General features: G+C 40.9%; 1 protein-coding gene across 11 annotated transcripts in view; it reads left to right on the top strand.

Annotated features, from left to right (window-relative positions):
- DCLK2 (doublecortin like kinase 2) overlaps positions 1 to 23,336 on the top strand; it is a 137,478-nt gene that overhangs the window by 43,653 nt on the left and 70,489 nt on the right. The window lies entirely within an intron of this gene.

Here is a 23,336-nt window from a genome sequence, read left to right as displayed (position 1 = left end):
AGAGAACTTTCTATTAAAAATGCAGGAAGTGTCAATGTTTCTAAAGCTCTGATCCTGAAGAGTTTGTACAACTTCACACGCAAAATTAATTTATCCAAATAATAATCGTAGATAAAATTTAGAGCAAAACAGATTTCTACTTCTTATCCTCCTGTTCATCTTCAGATGATGGCCATCAGAGATGTCAAGGGCCCGAGACCCATTCGGAGATGAAAAACAGTGAAATACCTAACCCAGTACAGTCATTTGCTTATGGCAAGATTTACAGGAGGGAAGTAGCATGTGTTTTAGAGTCTTATCACTCAGGTGGTGGTCCAAGGGTCGTCACTTGGAAGTTTTCACAAATGCAGAATCTTAGCTCTCTTACATCAGACTCTGCATGTTCACAGTCTCCAACCGATTTGTATGCACAAATTTCAGACTCGCAGCTTTAGAAAGCAATACAGGGGAAAACTGTCTGCAGGTTACCTGGACAATCGTACTGGTTATTAGCATTCAGGAAAGAATACAGAAGCATAGTTTATCTCCTAGGTGAATTTATAATCTAGTTGGCCAGCGCTAGAGTGTAGTAGTTGAAAGCTAGGTCATTCAGTTGAGAGCTGGGTTGTTGGAGTCAGGCTGCCTGGGTCAAGCCCCAGCTCTCCTACTGAGATGTTTGAACTTGGGAAAGTCTGTGGCAAAGGGCAGTCATAAGTTCAAATGCTATCTCACGTGGTCAGTGCTTACCCTAATACCAGCCACATGCACATAGGTGTTGGTTATTTACTATTAAAGAAGCCTTAGTTATATGTCAGAGTTCTTTAACTTGATGAAAGTTCACGTGGTTGTCTACCTCGTCTTTTGGATAAACCACATCTACAAGGCAGAGTCTGTAATTGCTGGTTTCAGTTCTTTAAAATGGAGTGAGACCTTAGATACCTGCAAATCAATCTGAGGGCAGAATCCATTTAAATTTTTATCAGACCTCATCCCCCAAATCTAAGTCATCTTGAGAACATTTAATTCACTAGCAATTTATTTGATTAACCTACCTTTATGGAGTGTTTCCAAATCATTCAAATTCATTTCCATTGAAAAGCTTTTTCATACTCATATTTCTACGATTTGTGATAATTAAATTATAGTTTTAATAAGCTCCACTGGCATAAGCAGGTTTGGGGGAAACAGAACTGACTTTTAGATGTCAGCTGGGAGAAGGCAATACGTTTTGGGCACCAGAAAGTAGCCTGTGAGTACTGAGCGGTCAGTGTGTCATTCAGCCAGAATATTTCACGGAAGAGATGGAGAGCACTGTGGAGAGACAGCAAGTTGTTATTGTAATATACATTTTGACAACTGGCTATAAGATGCCTGGCAGGAAATGAAGTGTTTTACTTTTTGGCTTTTGGAAGTTTTGGGGGTTTTTTCTTACCATTTTGTGAAGTGTAACTTAAGGTCATTTGGCAAATGTGTGCTGTTTCACAACATAATAGCTTCTTTTCTCATGGGGCAAGAAGCAGGAGCACATTTTTCTTTGCTACTGTGAATGTCTCTCACTCCAGGCTTTGGAATTGTGCTTAATACATAAAATCTGCCCTGACTCTGGACTTGAGTGGAAGAAATCTTGGCAGGTTGGTTGGGGATAGCAATGAGGGACTTTTAAAGTGCTACCAAATTGTGTATCCAGTTCTTGTAAAATCAAGGGGACCTAATCTTAGTCCAAACAAAACTACGTTTTTAACTGCTTGCGTTTTTAAATGAATGTTTTTGGTTTTTTGTTCAAAGGATATTTTAACAATGAGCATAGTCAAAGTGCAGGTGAGTGTGTGTGTGTGTGTATGTATGTGTATATATATATATATATGTATGTGTGTATATATATATATAAAATGCTGGCTTCTCAAAAATGGAAGGTTTTTCTTGCTTTCCTAGTGTTCCAGTGTTTAATGGGAGGTTTAACTAAATGTATTTCAGATAAGAGTTTTTAAAAAGAGAGGACAATTTATATCTCTTAAGTCACACATAGTCTCACCGTTTCCCACTTCAGAAAGATCAGCACTCGTTCCCTGTGTCTGTAATGAAGAGGGTATACTGTACCTTGACAGAAAGCACACTGCGACAGGAGGCAGAAGCCTAGATTTCAAACCCTAGCCTGAGTGACGTCTGGAGTGGCATCTAATCACTCTGAACCTCAGTTTCTTCCTCTGTAAAATGATGGCAGTAAGACCTTTTTCATCTATAAAATGGGAATGATTGATTTCATCCATAAAATGGAAACTCACCAGGCTGTGGTCAGGATTAAGTGAGATATAACATATGAGAAATGTTTAGTAGTGTGTTTGGCACAGAGTAAGTGCTTGATAATGCGGCATTTATTGTTTTAAAAACACAAAGGGGATTGTTCCAGGCTTTCACGATGTAGGGCTTAAGGCCCTCTTGCTGAGTAAGAGCACTTCTGGACACATTGTTCAGGCCTGTTTCCTCCCATCTTCCGCCTTATGCTCCAAAATAGGGTGAAATTATAGCTAACAGACTAATAGCCAATTGCCTGCATGTTGGCCTTTGTTGTCTGGTGAGCGGCTGGCCATTAATGAGCTGTGAAGGCCTGTCGTCCTGTCTTTCCAAGCCCCTAGTGGGAGCTTTCCCAGCTGAGATAAAGGAGGGCACAGCTGAAAGGGTTGGCCCCAGCCTCCCCTCCTTCCCCTTCTGCCATCCTGTCCCAGCAGGGAGGTTGTGACTCTCCCAGCTGCACCTGCCCCGCCAGGGAAGAGCTTTCCAGGTAGGCAGTGCCTCAGTGCCCTGCCCTGCTGGTCTCCGGCACTCCCATTGCTCCCCAGGTGCCTTTTATTTTGTTCCCGTTCTGCTTTTAGTGTGACTAATTATATCATGAAGAAATTGTTCCCCAGGGAGTTGTTTGCTGATCCTTTCCTATCCCTCCCACATCCCACCCCGACTATGTAAGGAGAAGGGAAAACATTGTGCACAACATTGATGCAACCTTCATTTCTGGGAAGGGCAACCTACATAAAGAATTTGCAGAGGACTGGATGGTTTGGGGATCTGGGGAAACATCCTGTCAATATATTTGAGCCCATTGAAGACTGAAGATCTTCAAGGTGGATATTGGGACCCTCATATAGAACTCAGTAGGCTCCAAAAACGAATAAGCTAGACTGAAGACAGGCTTGCTCCTTGCCTGAGACTTCTGCCTTCCCTCCACCCCTGGCGTGTTTCTGCAGATAAGGATCACTGAATTAATTCCTTTGGAAGTCTAGGAAAATAGCATTTTGAATGTTTTATTCCTCGAGAAACTTACAATGGAAAATATATCTGTAAATAAGACCTATAAGCTCCAGTGAAGTTTTCCCCATAATTATTGATAAGATTTTTTTTAATGTGGCTCTGATTGAAATTTTAGATCATCAAATGAGGTGCTATGCATAATACTGTTGTTATTGTAATACAGCTCGCTCATATTTTAGGTCAATTTGAATCATGTACCAAATTGTTCAGTGATGTGCAGAAAAAAGCATTTATATATATATAATATAAACATTATATATATACATACATTTTATGTAGATATGAGCAGAAGGAAGAAACCTGAGAAAACAGTGAACATAGCAACAAGATTTGGATGTCTGGAGTCCTCAGGGTCTCAGACTGTTAAATAACAGCAGGGTGGGAAATGCATACATAATTTAAAAGCAATTATGTGCTTATGTGATATAAATGATTTTTTTTTCCTTTTTAACTCTATATGCTCATCAGAGAGAGTGAAAGCCCCATAACCATCCCAAAACAACGAATTCCTCATACACTGCCCTCAGAGTAGCTGAGTGGTGGCTTAGATTTAATTTTTAAAAGGACTATAATGAATGATTAAGGTAAGACCAAAAATATGCATTAACACTGCTCAAAGATTAACTTAAAAAATAAAACTCACCTCTTTTATTTAAACAAAAAGAAAAAGACTCCTGTCTCGCTGGTGTTTGTATATTTTAAACAGCGCTTTAAATGGAGCAGGCTTACTGAGCAACTTCAAGGCCAGTATTATCCATTTGTCAGTGAGAGGAGCCAAGTAAAGCTTGGTAAATTCTTTAAGATATTAAACAAAATACTGTGAGAACAAAGAAATGACTCATTCTGATTGGGAGAACTTCCCTGCTCTCAGAGGCTGGAACAGTTAAATAGAGCTTTGATGATGAATGAGTAAGACTTCAGCTGGTGAAGGAATAAAGGAGAGTCAAACTGTGATTGGAGACTTGGTGCTCTGCGCTGGTCAAAGGCCACCCTGGATTGAGTGGAGAGAGATGGGTCCCCAGGAAAAGGTGTGTTCTGTAATAAGCAGAGTGGGGACGTGGATGCTGGGCAACAAAACCCAGTTTGCTGCACAAGCCCAGGGTCTCCTGGTCTTCAGAGTTCCCAGTAAACCATTTGTTACTCTTTCTTTTCATTTGCTAATAGACACCAATCAAAGAATCCTTTAATTACATTTTGCCCCCACTAGAGTAGAAGCTCCTTGAACCGTTCATTCATTTCAGTAGTGTTCACACTCATTTTGTACCAAGAATCTTGCTTGTGTTAGGGATACAAAGACAAGCTTAGACCCTATTCTCTTAGGGTAATTACTGCAAAGGAGGGACTCAGATCAGAAAGGCGATTTAAATGCTTCATTTTACTGGTACGGCTTCACATCAGGTGACTTCATATCTGTAAGAGATTTAAATTTCAGATCCAACTTGAATTTTTATGTGGAATGATGATGTGTACTGTATTTCCTTGTTTTTTTTTTTTTTTTTTTTTAGAAACGAGCTCCCATATTATTACCAAGTGCCTTTAAACATGTGAAGGAAGCTAGTCAGCTGACTCTAGAAGCTTCAAGATAAATGTGCAGAAACAGAAGTGAGGTGATGGGTTGTTATTTTTTAATTTTGCCTTTGTTGCATTAGAAAGCTTAGGTTTCTAAGCAATAAACAATGTGAGTGCACAGTATCATTTAAGTAACAATAGCTCATGAAAATGACTTAAGAGAAAGTGAGTTCACAAGGTTGAACACATCAGCTTTATGAATACACAGGTAAGTGTATCCTGTGTAACTTTCTTATGGCTCAAGACCTTTGTTCTCCTCCTGTATACCAGCTAAAGTATATAATTCACATCAGCTTTAGGGCTGGAATGTATTTTTCAAGAGGCTCAGTCTTTATATATGGAAAAGTGGTACTTTACGAGAGGAAGACAGTGGCTGTACTGACATTTGAGAAGTGAATAATCTATCGTCTGTCTGAAAATATGTTGGATGGTGACCATGGTGACATGGGCCATGGGGCTGCCCCTTTGGAGGGTCAGGAATGGTGAGGGGGAGATAGAGGGGCTAACTGGTTACTGACAGCAGATATACTGAGAAAGGCTTCCAGGCCTCAGGTGAAGAATCTTGAGAGAGCCGTGGAAGTGGGTTATGCTGGCATTGAACATCAACCTGGGAGTTTTGAGCTTTTACCCTAGGGTAATGGGAAGAGAGCAGAGTAGAGATCATGCAGACGGGTGGATAGAGATGCATTCAGAAAAACAAGCGGCCCTGAAGGAAGCTGGACGTGGTCATTGAAATCATGAACAAAGTCATCTGCACAGAGTATAGAGCAAGAAGGAAGAAGGGGGACTAGGACTGAGCCTTGAATTCCAGCCAGAATGGACAGAGGGAGGAGGGTAGATGGACGGGCGGCCTGGGAGGTTGTGGAAAACAGGTGAGTAGAAGCCAAGTTAGAGTGCCTTCAGGTAGGGGGGACCTGGAGACAGTGAGTGAAGTCTGCCAAGAATGTTGGCTGTGAGGGTGAGGAAAAATGGGGAAGATTAAGTGGGGTTTGTGGAGACCGTGTCTTTGAAGTGAGAAAGGCTTGAGAAGTAAGTAAATGCTCTTGCAGATTATCCCATAAAGAAGTAGAAACAGATGAGGTCCTGAGAAGGCAGGAGGGAACTGAGTCTTAGATCACCACAGGGAGGGACACTGCCCCGTTGTGGTCTAGGAGGAGGAACAGGGTATAAAGAACGTGTGTATATAGATCCTGGGGAGTTACTGTTTTCCAGTGTGTTTGTGTCAGTCCAGACTTGAAAACTGCAAAAATTACATACATTTCTTTATTAGCCACTTCAGGGTTTCTTAGCTTTGTTATCACCTCTAAGGGAAAATGTTTAAGTAATTAAATATATTAATTTATTCACTCATTCAAGATCTTTTAATTTCATCCTAATGAGATAATTAAATACTAAGGAATGCGATTTTGTCAGGTAGGGGCGGACTTTGAAAGGCCACAGATCATTGTAATAGCTAAGGTATTTTTGCTTCCTGTATTAATTTGCTAGGGCTGCTATAATGAAATACCACAGACTGGGCGGCTTAAACAACAGAAATTTGTTTTGTTACAGTTCTGGAGGCTGGAGGTCCAAGACCAAGGTGCCAGCAGGTTTGATTTTTCCTGAGACCTCTCTCTTTGGCTTGCAGATGGCTGTCTTCTGGCCGTGTCTGTATACACACATCCCTGGTGTCTCTGGGTTTCCAAATTTACTCTTGTAAGAACACCAGTCAGAATGAGTTAGGGCCCACCCATGTGACCTCATTTAACTTTAATTACCTCTTTAGAGTCCCGGGCTCCAAGTATATTTACATTCTGAGGTACTGGGGGTTAAGACTTCAACATATGAAAATTTAGAGGGGGTATACGAATCAGTCCATAACCACCCCCAAGAATCTATTTTCACCTACCTTAAGGGAACTGTTGCCCCTTTTGAGAACGCATGAACTGATAAAGATTACTCTGGACTTTGCTTACTGGACTGAGTAATGGGGATGTATGGGTGCATTCCTCTGTGGAGCACCAAATATATGTCAGGAGCTGTGCAATCTCTAGGAATATAAATATGCCTTCAAGGAATTCTCAGACACATGAGCTAAAATAATACAATGTAATGTGATTGATTATTCATTCAACATTTAGGAATATATCTTAAGTGTTAGAATGATTACTTCTGCTGAAAGAAGAAAGTTAGGAAAAATTTGATAGTGTTGCAGGAAAATGGGGTGTGTGCAGATGGTTACATCCCAGGTATGGGGAAGTGGCTGGAATGCACCCCACCAGGTGAAGGTCCTTGTCTTTGCCGAGGAGAGAATTCAAGAGCGAGCCATAGAGAAGTGAAATCAAGGTTATTCAGGGAGATACACATTCCGAGACAGAGTTTGGGCTTTTCAGAAGGCAAGAGAGGCAGCCTTAGGGCATGTGCTTGCTAGTTTGTATGGGCTGGTCATAGGCTAACAAGTGGGAGGATTATTCCAACTATTTTAGGGAAGGGGTGGGGGATTCCCTGGCATTGGGCCATCACCCATTTTTTGGCCTTTTATGATCAGCCGGGAAACTTGTGACATCCGTGGGTTTGTCACTTAGCAGCTAATGTACTAGAAGAAGCCTGTAATAAGGCTCAAGGTCTACTGGGAGTTGAATCTTCCGCCATCTTGGGCCAAGTTGGTTCTAACCAGTTTATGTCCTATCCTCAATTGCTGTGTCATTCTTTTAATGGTTGTGCCCTTCCCTCCTGTCTCAATAGGAGAGGTGACATTGGAGGGGTATCTTGAAGAGTGAATTGGATTTTTGAATATAGAAAAGGGCATTCCAAGCAAAAAACAAACAAAAAACAAAAACAAAATCAGTGGCATGAAGGCGTAAAAGTACATGACTCTATTGAAGGACCCATGAATAGTACCGTGTGTGGAAACCTTAGGGAATATAATAGAAAAAAAATGGTATATAGAAAAGAATATAATAGAAAAGAATATGGAGCCATATTCTGAAAGATATTGAATAAGATTTTGCTGAGGGGCTTGAATTGTGTTCTTTGAGCAGTGAGGAATTAACAAAGTAAGCGGGAAGGAGGCAATGCGGAATGCTTAGATTGTGCCCTCCACAAGGTACCACATCAAAGGAGGGACCATTCACACCTAAAACTGAGCAGAACCTGTGGGGCCCTCCCAGGTACAAAAAAGCCTTTCTGTGTCCCCCTTTTTTTGTGTGCCTTCCCCGAATCCAAAGGGCAGATTCAAACAGAGTTAGGGAAATGAGGGAATGCAGAAACAAAGAAAAAGCGGTCAAACAGTAGTGCAGCAACCCCAAAGTGGAGTCCTAGGAAGTCCTCGAGGGTATATACAACAGTGCATCTTCGAGTTCCTCTTTAGGAGCTCAAGTCCCCACCCAGGTGGAGGATGGTGACTTCAGGCTGAGTGAAGGCTCCTGGAGCACCTCCCTGTTACCTCACCATCCACCAGTCGGAAGAAAGCCCTTCCCCCTCAACTCCCCCTCACCCCTCCACCCCACAAATTTGCCATTAAAAACTCTTCCTAGAAAGCCATCTCATTCCGACCTTTTGAGCATGAGCCACCTGTTCTCCTTGCTTGGCCCTTGCCAAAAACTTTTCCCTCCTACAGACGTTTTGTTTGTTTGGCCTCACTGTGCATTGGGCATGTGAACTTGGGTGCAACAATACATCCTAGATACGGACTAACATGTGGGGCTGGTGTGGAGATTCCAGGCTGCTCAGATGAGCACTGGGGCTGCAGAGGAGAGGCCCTCCTGCGTAAATCCCATCAGCTCACCTGTCCGTGTACATGTACAATCCTGGCATCAGCTTAATGGTGCTTCCCCTGCCTCTGCGTGTCCCCTAAGCTGGCTTGTTTTGCCCACCTTCCACTCTTAGGGACCTAATACTCATCTCTCATCAACTTGGAACCTGACAAAGTCATCTCACCTAGAAGGCATGGGCCAATGGAATGTGCACACTTCTGGCAGGCGTGCCCTGCCTGGCATTTGAGAGGGAGGGGGCGCGGTGAGCAGATGAGGGTGTTGAGCTTCTGTATGCAGACACAGGTAGGAACCCTGATGGCTCCCCTAGACAGGGCTTTCATGATATTATGCAGTTGCAGGGGAGCAGAATTTGTCACCCCAGAATATGTCTCTTTGACCTACTGGTTGTTTTAAGCTGGCTATTTTCTAATAGACCTGAGAAAAGCTTTATGCACCAAGTAGGAGTTACCCTTTTAAAGGAATATTTGCATTTGTAAGGTGTCTCCCTCACTGTACCAGAAAGAGGAGGATGACCAAATCTCTAAAAACTCATTGGTGGAGAAGGCAATGACTTGAATGTGCATGTCAGATTTATTTACTGCGCTTTTCTTTGTAACCTTTCCTAACTGTCTCTGCCCACCTCCACATCCTCTTTTGTCTTTAGCTGAGGATGGTATTTAAGGTGAGGGCTTCAATCTTTTTGGTGAGTTCACTTTTCCTGAGTCTCTCCCATGGATGCATGTTATTAAATATTTGTTTGATTTTCTCCTGTTAATCTGTCTCATGTCCATTTAACTTTTACACCAGCCAGAGGAACCTACAAGGGTAAAGGAAAAAGTTTTTTCTCCTTGATGCAGTAATATACCAAATTGAAATCCTTTTGAAGACTCCTCATTTGCACAAAGGTAAATTGAGTAAGGACAGTGAAAGTGACATAACCAGGAAAGTGTTTTAGAAGACCAATCCTGGAGGCAAAAAGGAATTTGGATTTGATAGAGATTGAAACATGAGGAAGGGAGGTGGCCAGAAGAGAGAAACACCTTTCTTTGTTTCCTCACTAGAAAGAGCAGGAATCCCTGGGCATAGGACTTAGGAAAGAGAGAAGCGTGTACAACTCGCAATGGCCCAGCAGAGAAAAGATTTTCTTTTTCTTTCATCCTCTTGTTTGCAGACCCTCCCTGATAATTTTCATTGTAAGACAGGGGGTGCTTCAAGAGTAGTGTTTTTCCCCTGATAATCATGGTTGTTATTTTGCAGCTTTTAAGATTTTATTGGCATTCAGTATTCTAGCACTGTGTTGATCTGGAGGTTTTGGGGATGACTGTGAACTTGACCCAGGTATTTTAGAATTTTTGCTGGCCCTGGGCAGTTAAAAACCTGAAACTCAAGGAGATTAAATAGTTTACTTCAGCTTCTATAGTGGTATTTTAAGGCTGTGGAAATGGCAGTATTAAAAAGCGAATGAACTTTTGTTTTGTTTCATGGTGAACTGGGAAGGAGCCAAGACTGGTGCTCCTTAGTGTTCAAAGACTCCAAAGTTGGGCAAAGCACTGACTGGGCAGACCATCCCATCCAACCAGAAAGTTGGCTGCCTCTGAACTCCATCCTGAGAGTAGGAAAAGGAAGGGAAACATTTGTGTTATTTGGTCATAGGTAGGAGGAAACTTACAAATCCTCTACTGCAGTGTCTTCATTTTCTTGGTGAGATAATTCCACTCGAGAGAGGCTGTAACTTGACTGAAATAGCAGAGCTATTTGGTGGCAAGACTCCTGCCTCCAAATTTGTTTTTTCAATCATATCCACTCCTTTAAGATTTAAATAACAACCATACAGAAACTCATTGAGCTAGTTAAAACCATTTGCAAGAAAAGGAAACTAGAAAGAAGAGGGAAGCAATATTTAGGTAAAGCATCTGATTGCTTTGTAGGAACTTTAAATTATTTAGGCTGTGAACAGGGGCTATAAAAATCAGTCACTGAGGATGTAGAGAAGTTAGTTTAAGGGCACATAGAGAAGCTTCCCTTTTGTGATATAAATCAGTGTAGAATTGCCTGTATGTAGGCTATCTTTTAACTCATACGGGTCTTGTAAAACAGTAATAAATGTGCTTTCTATTTGCTGTTTCAGCTACCCTCTATAAATTAGAAAAACTAATGGATACAGGTGAATCTGAAGCCTGGAGAGCCACTTGATAGGTCTTCCCTCAAGAGCTAGATATCTGTCTGTCTGTGTGTTCACAGGGTAATATATCTAGGATGTGCGTTACAAAGAAACAAAAATACAAATGTTTCAGTTCCCAAAGGTCTGAGATCTTTTCCACTTTTTTAGATTGTATCAGGTAATTTATAAGATGTGAAACTGATAAAAGACAATGTAGCACCCCATAATTCAGTACAGTAACTCACTAAAAATCTCTGGAATCGGTTTGTTTTTTTAATATATTAACAGTTTGTGAGGAAAGGAAGGAAACCAGATCACATCCATTTTAAAGTATACACAGATGCACCTGGAGTCCACAGGGAGGTGTTACCGTTTTTTTTTTATTTTTAATTATTAAAAATAATTTTTTTATTAAAAATATTTTTTAAAAATTTAATGAAAGTATTTTATTCCATTGGCAAATTACAGAGTGCCGGTAAAATGGGAGAGGAGAGATCACAGTTTGTGAAAGTTATTTTAGAGCTGAGTTGTCCAGGGAACTTAAAAAGAAAATAGTAACAGATTATGTCTGCCTCCTTACCTTTGTGTTGGGGTGATCCCTCACGTTTGAGTCCCACGAATTGCAAGGGCTTATGGTTGGTGGTTCTTCCCGAGCAGAGTCATAAACATTTTTTTTTACTGTGACTTTCTTCATGTCACCACCTTCTGTTTTTTGATTTTGATTTATTTTTAATGCACTAAAATTCGAATTATTAGGAACAGGGGAGCAAATCTAGTCTCTGCATTTTTTTAAGAGTGGGTCTTAGGGCTAAGCTGAATCTATTAAATAGTAGTGTCCTCCATATGCATTTGTTTGGCCTCCCTCCTAAAATTTCAGACCCATGTTATGAAAGATCAGAATGTTAATTTTAGTTAACATGATAAATATCCAGATATTTTAAGTTATTTTGGTGAATATGGTTTCAAATCAGATGCACAGATGACTTTCAATGATGTTTTCTGAGCCTTCCCCCCCCAAGGCTATTATTTTATAGGCTTTCCTTGCTGTAGATACTCTTGGCTCCTAGGCTATTGATGTACAGTTAACCTGAAAGTAGCTATAATGTAGGGCAGTGACTCAGGCCCAGACTCAGAAGAATCTTGTCCCTCTTTCGTTCTGTCTCTTGGTCCTGTCTTTCAGCTTCATATTTGTGATGACTGTAGAATTGTTGAGGGTGGTGATACTGAGGAAGAACTGTGGTTGAGTGCCGTATCTTCCTTTCTTCCAAAATTGGGAAAATAGTAAGTGTTCAGTCATTCTTCAGGGCAGTCACCTCATCAGGTGGAGTCCTAGCTTTTGAAACCAGCCGTGTAAATTGTTGGTCAGTCCTTGTATTCAGCTAGATCATATACTAGTTTTGAGCCCAGGGTCCTAGGCTACCTCCTACCCCCTTGCTGTGTGGCTCAATCATATAACTCAGTCTGAGTCCCTTTCCTTATCTATCCAATGAGGATAATTATCATGCCCACCTTTCAGGGTGGCTGTAAGGATTAAATAAGAACATTCAGGAAGCGTTCTCTTTGGCTTCAGTACATAGTAAATAAGAGCTCAGTAAACATTAGTTATTATTGAGTACTCACTGCATTAAGAAAAAATGTGCAGGCAAGCTCAGGAAGATTACATAGTTGAGGCACACGCTGAAATAATGTATGTAATTTGTGTCAGATATTTCTATTTCTGAAACGCCCTGGCTTGCGTTCCGGTTGGAACCTCATCATAATAAGAAAATGAATGCCCATGACTAAGATGAGGGCTCACTCAAGTTCTCATCAGTCTTGGGAAGTTGTTTGTCTTATTTTTCGTTTTTCTCAGCTTTCCATGGTTAAGGACAGTACCAAACCATTAAGCCATCTTTCCAAGCCTTTGTCATATCTGTTTTATTCCTGACTTAGGACTTTATGATTTTTATGGCAGCAGTGGAAAGGTAACCTTCAGTTTTGCCTTGGAAGTTAGGGTATAATGTCTGCTCTCCAAGATGATGGATCTTAACCCCAGATGCATATTAGGATGATTTGGCAGAGGTTTTGAATGCGTCTGATGAAATGCAGATGCCTGACCACCCCCGCCCTAGAGAGTCTGACTGAATGGCCTGAGGCTGGAGCCCATGGCATCAGCATTTAAAAATATGCAGCTGTGGTGGAAACTGCTGCCCTAAAAAATATGTACTCTCTTTATTGTACACCTCCCCCCCTCCCCTAAATTTAAAGTATTTATAACTTATCAGCAAATTGCAAGTGATCCTAGAAACTCTATAGATTTACAGCTATTAATAAAAGACTAATAAGTGTGTGGACTATTTCAGAATATTTGATTGTATTGTTTTCTGAAGGGGAGGTAATTAGATTTCTTCATTGATTTCCCCTTGGAGGAGGTACCGGGGATTGAACCCGGGACCTCCTGGGTGCTGAGCACGCGCTCTACCACTCGAGCTGCACCCTTCCCCCCAGAATATTTGAAATCTGATTGTATCAAGTGTAGATTAACCATTTGGGTTGTAATGTCCCTTTGGGTAGTAGGGATTTAGTTTTAGTTGCAGTAGCATTGTCTAGAGGAAACAAAAATCCCCTTGGCTCTTGTCACTCTTTAAGACCCTACTGTTCTTTTGATCACACTGATTTATGGAAACACTTGTCTGGTTTACAAGAGTAATTTCTGATTTTGTAGACAAGAAATGGGTTCAGTCATCTGAGACAAGTTTACTCATAACCTTTAGGGAAGATTCCCTAAGGGTATGAATATTGCTTCTGTCTTTAATGCTGGAATATGCCTTTAGGGAAGGAACTTCCATGTTTAAAGACCCTTCAATTTTTTAGCAGCTGTGGACTCTGGGGTTTTGTAATTAAATGAGAATGGTCATTGAGCTGTGAGTGTTTATTTCTGTGGTTTCTTCTGATCTTTGTCTGCCTTTGGGTGCATCAGCTCTATTTCTAGTTCTGTAGGTCTAGCAGCTGTTAGAAATATCACGGGTGTTTGCTGAAATTAAGTGATAGTTTTATGTACAATCACTGCTGATTGGATTGCCCAGAGTTGAGGTTTGTTTTTTGTTTTTAATTTGTCTTCCCACATAAAGTTGGTTAGGTTGGGGAATTTGCTCCAATTGCTAACAATTGCTTTAAAGTGTGCAGCATGTTAGCCACAGTTGTTGCCATAAGCAGCTGTATCAGCTTGAACACATGGTAAACGTTTTATGGTTGGAATAGTAAATGTTGCTTGGAGGGGAGAATTTGCTTCAGAGAGCTTAAACTGGCCTGTTAAAAAAAATGTAACGGAAACCTTGAACCGTGAGATGATATATTCCCGAGTCTCCTGTTTGGAATTGCCAGAGGGCCACCTGGAACCCTTGGGCTTTATTTACAGTGTTCTGTGCGTTCATTTGCATTGGCTCACTCAAGTCCAGTCTGAATTCTACTCATTGCAGAGTTTAGAAGCTGATACCAACGCACTGTTTGTTTAAAAATCCCATCAAAGTTCCCGAAAGAAAAATGCACAAACTAAGAGCTGTGTGTGCATTTCAGTTATATTCCGGGACCTTTGCTGAAAACTGTAGCCCAGGAAACAGCCTCTCGGTAGCTCTGAGACGGCTGCTTCAAAGAGGCAGAGGAAGAAGCCGGTATAGGTGTGCTTTTGGCGGGGAATAGATGTAGTCAAGTATACATCTCAGTAAGAGGTTGCTGCTAGTCACAAGGATCAGATATCTCAGTTAATGATTTTAGTGCTTTTCTAGGAATGAGAGGGTGCAAGAATCTGGGTTCATTAAAATTTTTTCCCCTGAGATATCTTTACCTAAGGGGCCTGTTTTCCCAAAGCAGAGTGCCTCGTTCCGTTTTTCCTTCTGAATTCCTCTCAAGGTGCAGAGTCAGTCAGTGACTGCAGTGGCTAATGACCTGATCCTTGTGGAACTGGATGGCAGGCAATGGTCTTTGTTTTAAAATGGAGAGTGTTTCCCTGATGTTTTATCTCTGAAGGGGTGAAGTTCTGATTTCTGCGAAGAGTAAACAATTTCTTTTCTTTGTGTGACAAATGACTACCCAAAATGCAAATGTTAATGCATATTTTATCTGAGTTTGTAATTAGAGCACAGCTCCAAGCAGTGATTAAAAGTCCGCTGCTCTCATACAGTCGTTGTGCAGTGCTATGAAGAGGTGGGCTCTCACTGGGCTGATTGCTGGTCCTTTTCTGATGAGGAGACAACCCTCAAAAAGCAGGGCTTCTGGCTTTTTTCAGATCCCTCTGAATGGTAGGGAGCCTTGCCTCCTTTCCGAGTTTTCCTTGTCGCTGGGATAAACGGTGGGCGTGACACTGCCTAATGATGACTATGATCATGTAAAACAGCCTCTGATTAAAGGGAGCCTGTGGGCCTGCCTGGGTGCATTATTCCCCGGGGAGACACATCACCACGGTAGGGTGGAGGGAATTCTCTTTCATATTCAGGAGGTAAATTGCTCTCATCAGAGGACCATCAGTTAGTTAAAGGCAATTTAAAATGAGTTTTTCTCATTTCAAGGAAAAATGCCAAAAAAAATTAACTGTTTCAACCAGAAGAAGGAGAGAGGAACAAACAGCTCAGAAGCCTCAGGCCTGCAGGCAGCAGCTCCTCGGGCTTTGCAGTGGTTACATCCTTGGCTTAGAAAGGGCAGGCTCCTCGTGACCGCACAAGTACCTCTGAAAGAGACTCTTCTCATGTATTTAATATTCATGGGTGGTTTCCTATAAAGTTGCAGGAAAAAATAGTTTGTATCTGCCTTCCAACCTTGCACCAATCTGCTAGTTATCTGTCAGCCAAACGATGCTATAGACCCCAGTTAAGTCCTTACAGAATTTAACTTTGGAGACCTAAATCTAATAGTTGAGTGGAAAGGCTGGAAAGGCGTTGTATCTTGTGGTTTTTCCCTCCAAAAAAAAAAAGTGGAAGAAGCTGTACTCCTGTGCAGGGTTACTGTTGCCGAAAAACTGGCCTCTGCACCCCAATAGCCAAATTGATACTTGGAGGCAGAGTCTGGGGAGAATTAGAAAAGAACAGCTTTATTGCCTTGCCAGGGAAGAGAAGCCACAGCAGGCTGATGCCTCAGAGACCGTGAGCCCATCTTGGGGTAAGAGTGCTGGGGTTTTGTAGAAAAATGGGAACATGAGGGTGATAACAGTCAGGGTGTGGGCAGGATCTACATTCCTTTCATCCTGATAAGAACTTGCTGCTGTTATGGAGGAATTAAAGAGGGCCTGCCAATTTTCTTGAGGTTCAGTCCATGACCTTGTTTCAAGACCTCTAGGGTGAAAGGGTAAGTTACTCTAAGAAAAGAGTGCACAAGGAAGGGAGCACGTTGGCCGTAAGATCAGTTTAGCTAGAAGCCCAGGCCTGAACAGTTCAGCAGCCGTCTTGTTAGTTTTCCACTTTCACTGCCGTTAGCTTATTCATCAATTAGGACAGGAACCGGGATCTCTCCTCTGTGTGTGTGGCAGCTGCTGCAATCCTAACCCTGTAACAGCCGTCCATTAATACTCGTAGGTTAATAACTTTGCAAGAAGTTGGCAGTGACACCTAACATAGTATGTGCTCTTCTTCATGGAATCAGTCAGCGCTCTTGAAATGGCTAATCCACATTTCTCATTGATCAACTCTAGATTTCATCTTGTTCTGATTGTTGAGCTGATGGACTGTCAAGTTGAGCTATCTCTGTTTCCCCAAGGTGATGTTGCTTTTGAAGCTCAAAGATAGATGATCACATGGAGATGGGATGTTTTATTCATGTGACGAGCAGGAAGGTCCCATGAGCATCTCATGGCTCAGGAAGAGCCTGTGCTGCTATCACTTCCCATAGGAGGCAAGAGGATCCACCTGGGATAGCCACTGTGTTTGCATTGGCCAGAGTTCACACATCTTTGTTCTTGGCTTCTTGGCTTAGGTAGGCAAAGACTCCTGGCCCCTGTGTGCCCTCTTACCCAGGCCCCGCCCCCAACTGATCTGGATGAAGACAGTGCTCATTCACACCCAGAGGGGCCAACTTGTTTGCAGAAACCTCTCATCTGACACAAGTAGGACCTTTCCTTCTGGAAAATTACTAAAGTATTTTCAACAGAAAAACTGATTTCTAAAGATCCTTATGCAAGACTGAACTGAGAAACAATACTGGTAGAGGTGTCAGATTCAGAAAGAAAGCAAAGCGTATGGGACATACTTATACTAAAAAAATGATTCGTTGCTTATCTGAGATTTAGTGTCTGAATTTTATCTGGCAACCATAGATGCAGATAATGTTAAAAGAAAGAGAAAATTATCCCTGCTGATATTTGGAGTTGGGAAGGGGTATCAACTGAAATAAATGCACAACCTAAAAGTTGAGAGTTATGTTTCATTCGGTGGACAATTCTAAGGACTCAGCCCGGGATGACAGCCTCTCAGATGGCTCTGAGGGACTGCTCCGAAGAGGTAGGGGAGGAGCTAGGATATATAGGAGCTTTACAACAAAGACCAGGTAGTTGGAACATTAAAAGATTACTTGTTAACTAAAGAAAATCTCAAGTTAAAGAATTTAGCACTTTTCTGTGTATGGGAGGAAGCAAACATTTGGGCTCATTGTATTCATTCCTTTGATAGGCACCCAGCTATCTAGGGCCAGTATCCTGTCCTTTCTTATTCTGAGTCCCCTTAGAGTGCTCCATTGTGAGTGGCTGCAGAGGCCGGGGTGCAGGCTTGTCTTCACTGCGGGGTGGCGGCAGCCGCTGATGACTTGATGGTTTCATCATTTGCTTACTGATGCAGTTTACAGTATTTTTTGTTCACAGGGGGAAATGACTACTGCAACTGGGAGAAAAGTCAACCTCAGTCTAGTTTACAAGAAACTAGAATTTTTCAGCATTAGGCTAGAAACAGTGTGAAGAGGGAAATGGATAGAAAATATATAGACAGTAGGAGTGTTGCTAAAAGATTGGTCCCCATCCCTGATGAGCCAAATAACCCAGAGACAAGGTCTTGGAGTGAGAAGAAAAGAGGCAATTTTACTGCTTTGCTGGTTAAAGGAGACTCACAGCAGGCTAGTGCCTTCAAAACTGTGAGCCAATCCTTGGGGATGGGGTGGGTGGTTATCTAGCATAGCTCAAACAGTGAAGCATCGATAATAAGCAACAGAATCGTCTTCTCATCAGAAAACTTAGAATGGTGACATGATGCCTCCAGGCGACCGATTCTGTAGAGGCCAGCGGTTAGATCTCTTTATCTCATAAGCACTCAAGGTGTGGTCTCCTTGGTAATTCAGGCTATTTTGTAAGGTTACAGTCCTGTGAACTTCTCCTTGGAGAAGGACCCAGAGACCAAGCTTAATTATTACTTTCAATGACTGGAATAAAGTAGAAACAGTAAAATCAAGAGCTTTAGTTTTAACAATGGGCCTGTAGCTGTGAGTAGCAACTGGTCCGTCAGGTCAGTTGACCGTTGTAAGGGCAAGCAGAAGAATAAGCAATCTGTTAGCCTAAGTGTGGCCGTTTTTAATCAGTCCTCCTCCAGGAGTAGCATGGATCATGGAAGATGAGGGTGTTCCCTGTGATGGGGAAATGAAAAATAGTATATTACAGTGGAAAGGTTCTTTATAGATTATTTGGTCTTACATCTTCCTTTCCTCTAGAAGGAAATTAGAACTGAAATATTAAGGGGCTAAGTTACCTGACTACATTTTCATCATTATTTAGAGACAGAACCAAGGACAGAACTTTGATCTCTGACCCTTCCTTTGTGAAAATCTGTATGTCAAGACTTTGACACACTTTAAGTTTAGAGTCAATCCATGTAAAATCAAGTACTCTTGATAATGGAGACATCTAAAGAGAGCTTTCTTGTGTAAAAGTGATTGTTACAGAAATCGTAGCAGCAATGCTCAGTTTCAGTAACTGCACTCTCCCTCCTGCAGAGACCAGATTCACAGTATCCTCACCATGTATTCCTGACTTATTTGGATTCCTAAGGGTAGTATCCCAGGTTTAAATTAAATTTAACTCCCAGTTTGGATTAAATTAACTCAGTGATAACTTCTAAATGTATGACTAGAAGTCTATCTTGTCTGAATCTCTCTTAAGGAATTTACAGTCTTGTTGATATAAGACATACCCACATAAAATAAAGATCATTATAAAATTAGTCAAACATTAATTTTAGTTGAGTTAAATTAACTGAAATTCAGTATGTTTGATGTAGGAAGAAACTTATCAAGCCTAAGGAAGGAGGTAACAGCATTAACTGAAGTGAATCTTCCTAAAGAGTAGGAGTTGAACTTACCCTTGAAATAGCAGAAGAGTGTGCAGATTAGGGGTGGGGTGCAGACGTAGGCAGAGCATGAACAGGATACAGAAATAAAAATGATCATGGAATGTTCTAGAAATGTAAGCATTGGCTATAGCATAAAAGGTCGTACTTCCTCAACCTCCATTGCCCTGTACCTTTTTGCCCCTAGTTCTTTTACAGTCACAACTGAACCACTCTGGCTAGTCTGGTCTATTCATTACACCTCCTCTCGAAGGAAGCCCTTCCAAGCCCTCCAGGCCACTCCCTCGTCTGGCTGGATGGAAGATAAATCAGCACATGAACCCTCTCGTGACGTGTCTAGAACATGCCTCAAAATTGTGGAGATACGTGGGAGAAGTGAAATAATTTATTTCCTGCTTACAGAGATTGTCATTCATTTGGGGTTTTTTTTGTTTGTTTTTTGTTTTTGCATTTTAAACCTTGTTTTACTTTCAGCTAGAAATATTAAACCATTTCAAAAGCAATTGCCTTAAAGAATAAAATAATATCTTATGACAAGCTAACAGGTTCAGGCAAAATCCTAGAATTTGTATTATAGGGTGAAGAATAAATAACCTAATTCCCCTTATTAAGATTTTTGTTCAGAATGAATATATTGAAATTATACAGAAACTCTCCCCAATGACTGAAGACGTAAAATCCCCAGGAAATGAATCATTTGATTTGCAAGATTTTAACAAAAATATCCTAAATTTTTGTGACCTAACACTAGCCATTACTGAATTTAATTATTTTTACCTGCAATGTTTGTCTCTAAAATTCATTTAAAATAACCTGTCAAAACAAAGTAACACTTGTGTCATCCACTATATAATTTCACTAGGAATTCTTTTCATAAATTATTGCTGGGTTTGCATGTTCCCCTCTCACAGAACTTCTGATACCTAAACTTCTGAATTTTCTCCTAAGGCCACATTCTCTGAAAACAAATTACATGTTTAAGTCATTGATTGTGGTGATGGTTTCATAGGTGTGTATTTATTTCCGAACTCATCAACGTGTATATACTAACTATGTTTAACTTTTTGTAATGTCTGTCATACCTCAATAATTTTTACTTTTTATTTTTTACTTTATTTTAAAAATTTATTTATGTATTTCTTTTACAATACCATTTTTTTAAATTGAGGTATAGTTGATATTATATGTTATATGTTATAGTTATGCAATATAGTAATCAAATTTTTAAAAGTTATACTCCATTTATAGTTATTACAGAATATTAGCTCTATTCCCCTTGTCGTACAGCACATCCTTGTAGCTTATTTTATACCTGATAGTTTGTACCTCTTAATCCTCTACCTCCATCTTGCCCCTCCTCCTGCCCTCTCCCCATTGGTAACCACTAGTTCCTTCTCTACGTCTGTGAATCTGTTTCTTTTCTATTATATTCACTAGTTTGTTGTGGTTTTTTTAGATTCCACATGTAATTGATATCTTACAGTATTTGTCTTTCTCTGTCTGACTTATTTCACTTAGCATAATGCCCTCCAAGTCCATCCATGCTGGACACCAGAAACTAATACAACATTTTAAATCAACTGTACTTCAATTAAAAAGCAAACAAATGAACAAACAACCCATTTAAAATACGGGCAGAACTGAACATTTTTCCAAAAGAGGAAATGTAGGTGGCCAACAAGAACATGAAAAGTTGCTCAGTATCACTAATATCAGGGAAATGCAAGTCAAAATCACTATGAAATAGCATCTCACACCTGTCAGAATGGCCATCATCAGAAAGAACACAAATAACAAATGTTGGCACGGATGTGGAGAAAAGGGAATCCTTGTACACTGTTGATGGGAATGTAAATTGGTGTAGTCACTATGGAAAACAATATAGAGGTTTCTCAAAAACCTAAAAATAGAACCACCATATGGCCCAGCAACTCTACTCCTGGGCATATACAGAGAAAAACAAAAACATTAACTCAAAAAGATACATACACCCCACTATAAACAGCAACATTATTTATAATTGCCAAGATATGGAAGCATCCTAAGTGCACATCAATAGATGAATGGATAAAGAAGATGAAGCATATATATGTAATGGAACACAACTCACCCATAAAAAAGAATTATATTTTACCATTTGTGACCCTTCATTCACTTTTTTTTTCCCACTTCAAAAGCCCAAATTTTATAACTGGTATAAACATTTCTGTAGTATCAAAAACAACAAAATGCTTAGAAATAAACTTAACCAGGAGGTTACCTGTACTCTGAAAACTGTAAAACATTGATGAAGGAAATTGAAGGTGATACAAAGAAATGGAAGGATATCTTGTGCTCTTGGATTGGAAGAATCAACATTATCAAATGGCCGTACTACCCAAAGCAATCTACAGATCTACTGCAACTCCTGTCAAAATACTTACTACATTTTTCACAGAACTAGAACAAACAATTCCAAAATTTTTATAGAACCATAAAAGACCCTGAATTGCCAAAGCAGTCTTTTGTAGGTCTTTTTTTTTTTTCCCCCTCTTTCATCTTTTTGTTCTCTTTTCTTATGGTTTGATGACTAGAGAAGGTTCTTTAACATTTGTTGTAAAGCTGGTTTGGTGGTACTGAATTCTTATAGCTTTTGTTTATCTGTGAAGCTTTTGATTTCTCCATCAAATCTGAATGAGAACCCTGCTGGACAGAGTATTCTTGGTTGTAAGTTTTCCCTCTTGCCACTAAATATATTGTGCCACTCCCTTCTGGCCTGTAGAGTTTCTGCTGAAAAAACAGCTGATAACCTTATGGGAGTTCCCCTGTATGTTATTTGTTGCTTTTCTCTTGCTGATTTTAATATTTTCTCCTTATCCTTAATTTTTGTCAATTTGATGACTGTGTGCCTTGGTGTGTTCTTCTTTGGGTTGATCCTGTGTGGAACTCTCTGCTTCCTGGGCTTGGGTGATTGTTTCCTTTCCCAAGTTGAGGAATTTTTTGGTTATGTCGTTCATTTTTACTTTTAGTAGTTGTTCCTCCAATACCAGGCATGGTGCTTTGTATGCAAGAGGTGTTCAATAACATAATCTGCTCCAAGTTGTTTGCTGTTCTGCATGCTTGAAGATGTGGCTTGACCTAACAGATAATAGGCAGGAAATATACGTGTTCTTTAATGAAAGGGACCTTCCTTGTCTTACTAATCATTTTTTTTTTAATTCCCTTTGTGCCTCATACAGTGCCAGGACCACAGAGCGAATCTTAGTGAATTATGTGTGGACACACGCATGTGTGTGACAGGAAGGAACCTATAGATCATGCCTCCCAACCCTCTAGCTTTATGAATGAGAGAACTGAGAACCAGAATGACTAATAACGTTCTCAACGTTATTGAACAGATTTTAAGCGTTACAATCCATGTCTCCTCACTCTAGCAAGTACTGCTGTTTTTTTTTTTTGTTGTTGTTGTTGTTGTTGTTGTTGTTGTTTTAAGGATACTTTGTTCTTTCTCATCTTTACCTGGCAGTCCAAGAAAAATTAGCTGGATTCAAGGTGTTCAGTTGTCCATCTCTCAGTGGCATGCCTCTCCCTTTTTCCTGTTATTGGAGTAAAGCAGAAAGAGCCCTCAAGGAGTCAGAGGACCTGGCTCCTTTCTAATCCTGCCACTGCGTTTGTGCCTTAGAGGATTCACTTATCTTCTCTGAACTTCTGTTTCCAGACCTGTAAAGTGAGGTGGGCATGGAGTTTAGCACCACTTAGACAAACGCTCGGTCCCTTCTAGCTACATTCAGTAACTGAGTGATATACTTGGGAATTATATTGGCTTTTTGAGGGTTCAAGAATGTTCTCCTCTTCTCTTCTTTCCCTCTTTTAAAGTGTTTCCGCAGCGTTTGCCAAAAGTGGAAGTGCATAAGCCTGTGTGGGAGTCGGGTGGGGGGAGGGAGGGCTAGGGAAGATGGATCGGGCTGCAGTGCGAGACAGGTTTCTGCTCTCCTGCCCTTCGTTCTCCAGGGGGCACAGGATGCAGCCAGCTCGGCAGGATGGCCGTGGCCTTTAGAACATTAGGAATCTTTCTGGTGCTGGGTGCTCTATCTTTGGTTCTTATGTGGTCGGTTTGTTTGGTTGGTATCTATGTCCCTGAAGCATAATAACACGCAGAGTAAAAAGACCGGCTCTTCCAGGTGTCACCAGTGATGGAACAAAGGCTCCTGAGGCATTGTGTGAGGAAACCACAGCAGCTCCCCTTGGGAAGGGAAAGGAGTGTGCCCCGTTCACCTCTTTTAAGTGTGGAGCCTCCCCGGAAGGATGTATTTTTTAGAA

The sequence above is a fragment of the Vicugna pacos genome, chromosome 2 (genome assembly GCF_048564905.1).
Source record: "Vicugna pacos chromosome 2, VicPac4, whole genome shotgun sequence".
In the NCBI taxonomy this organism is placed as follows: domain Eukaryota; kingdom Metazoa; phylum Chordata; class Mammalia; order Artiodactyla; family Camelidae; genus Vicugna; species Vicugna pacos.
Note: the sequence above shows the minus strand (reverse complement) of the source record. Positions and strands in the feature narration are given on the sequence as shown.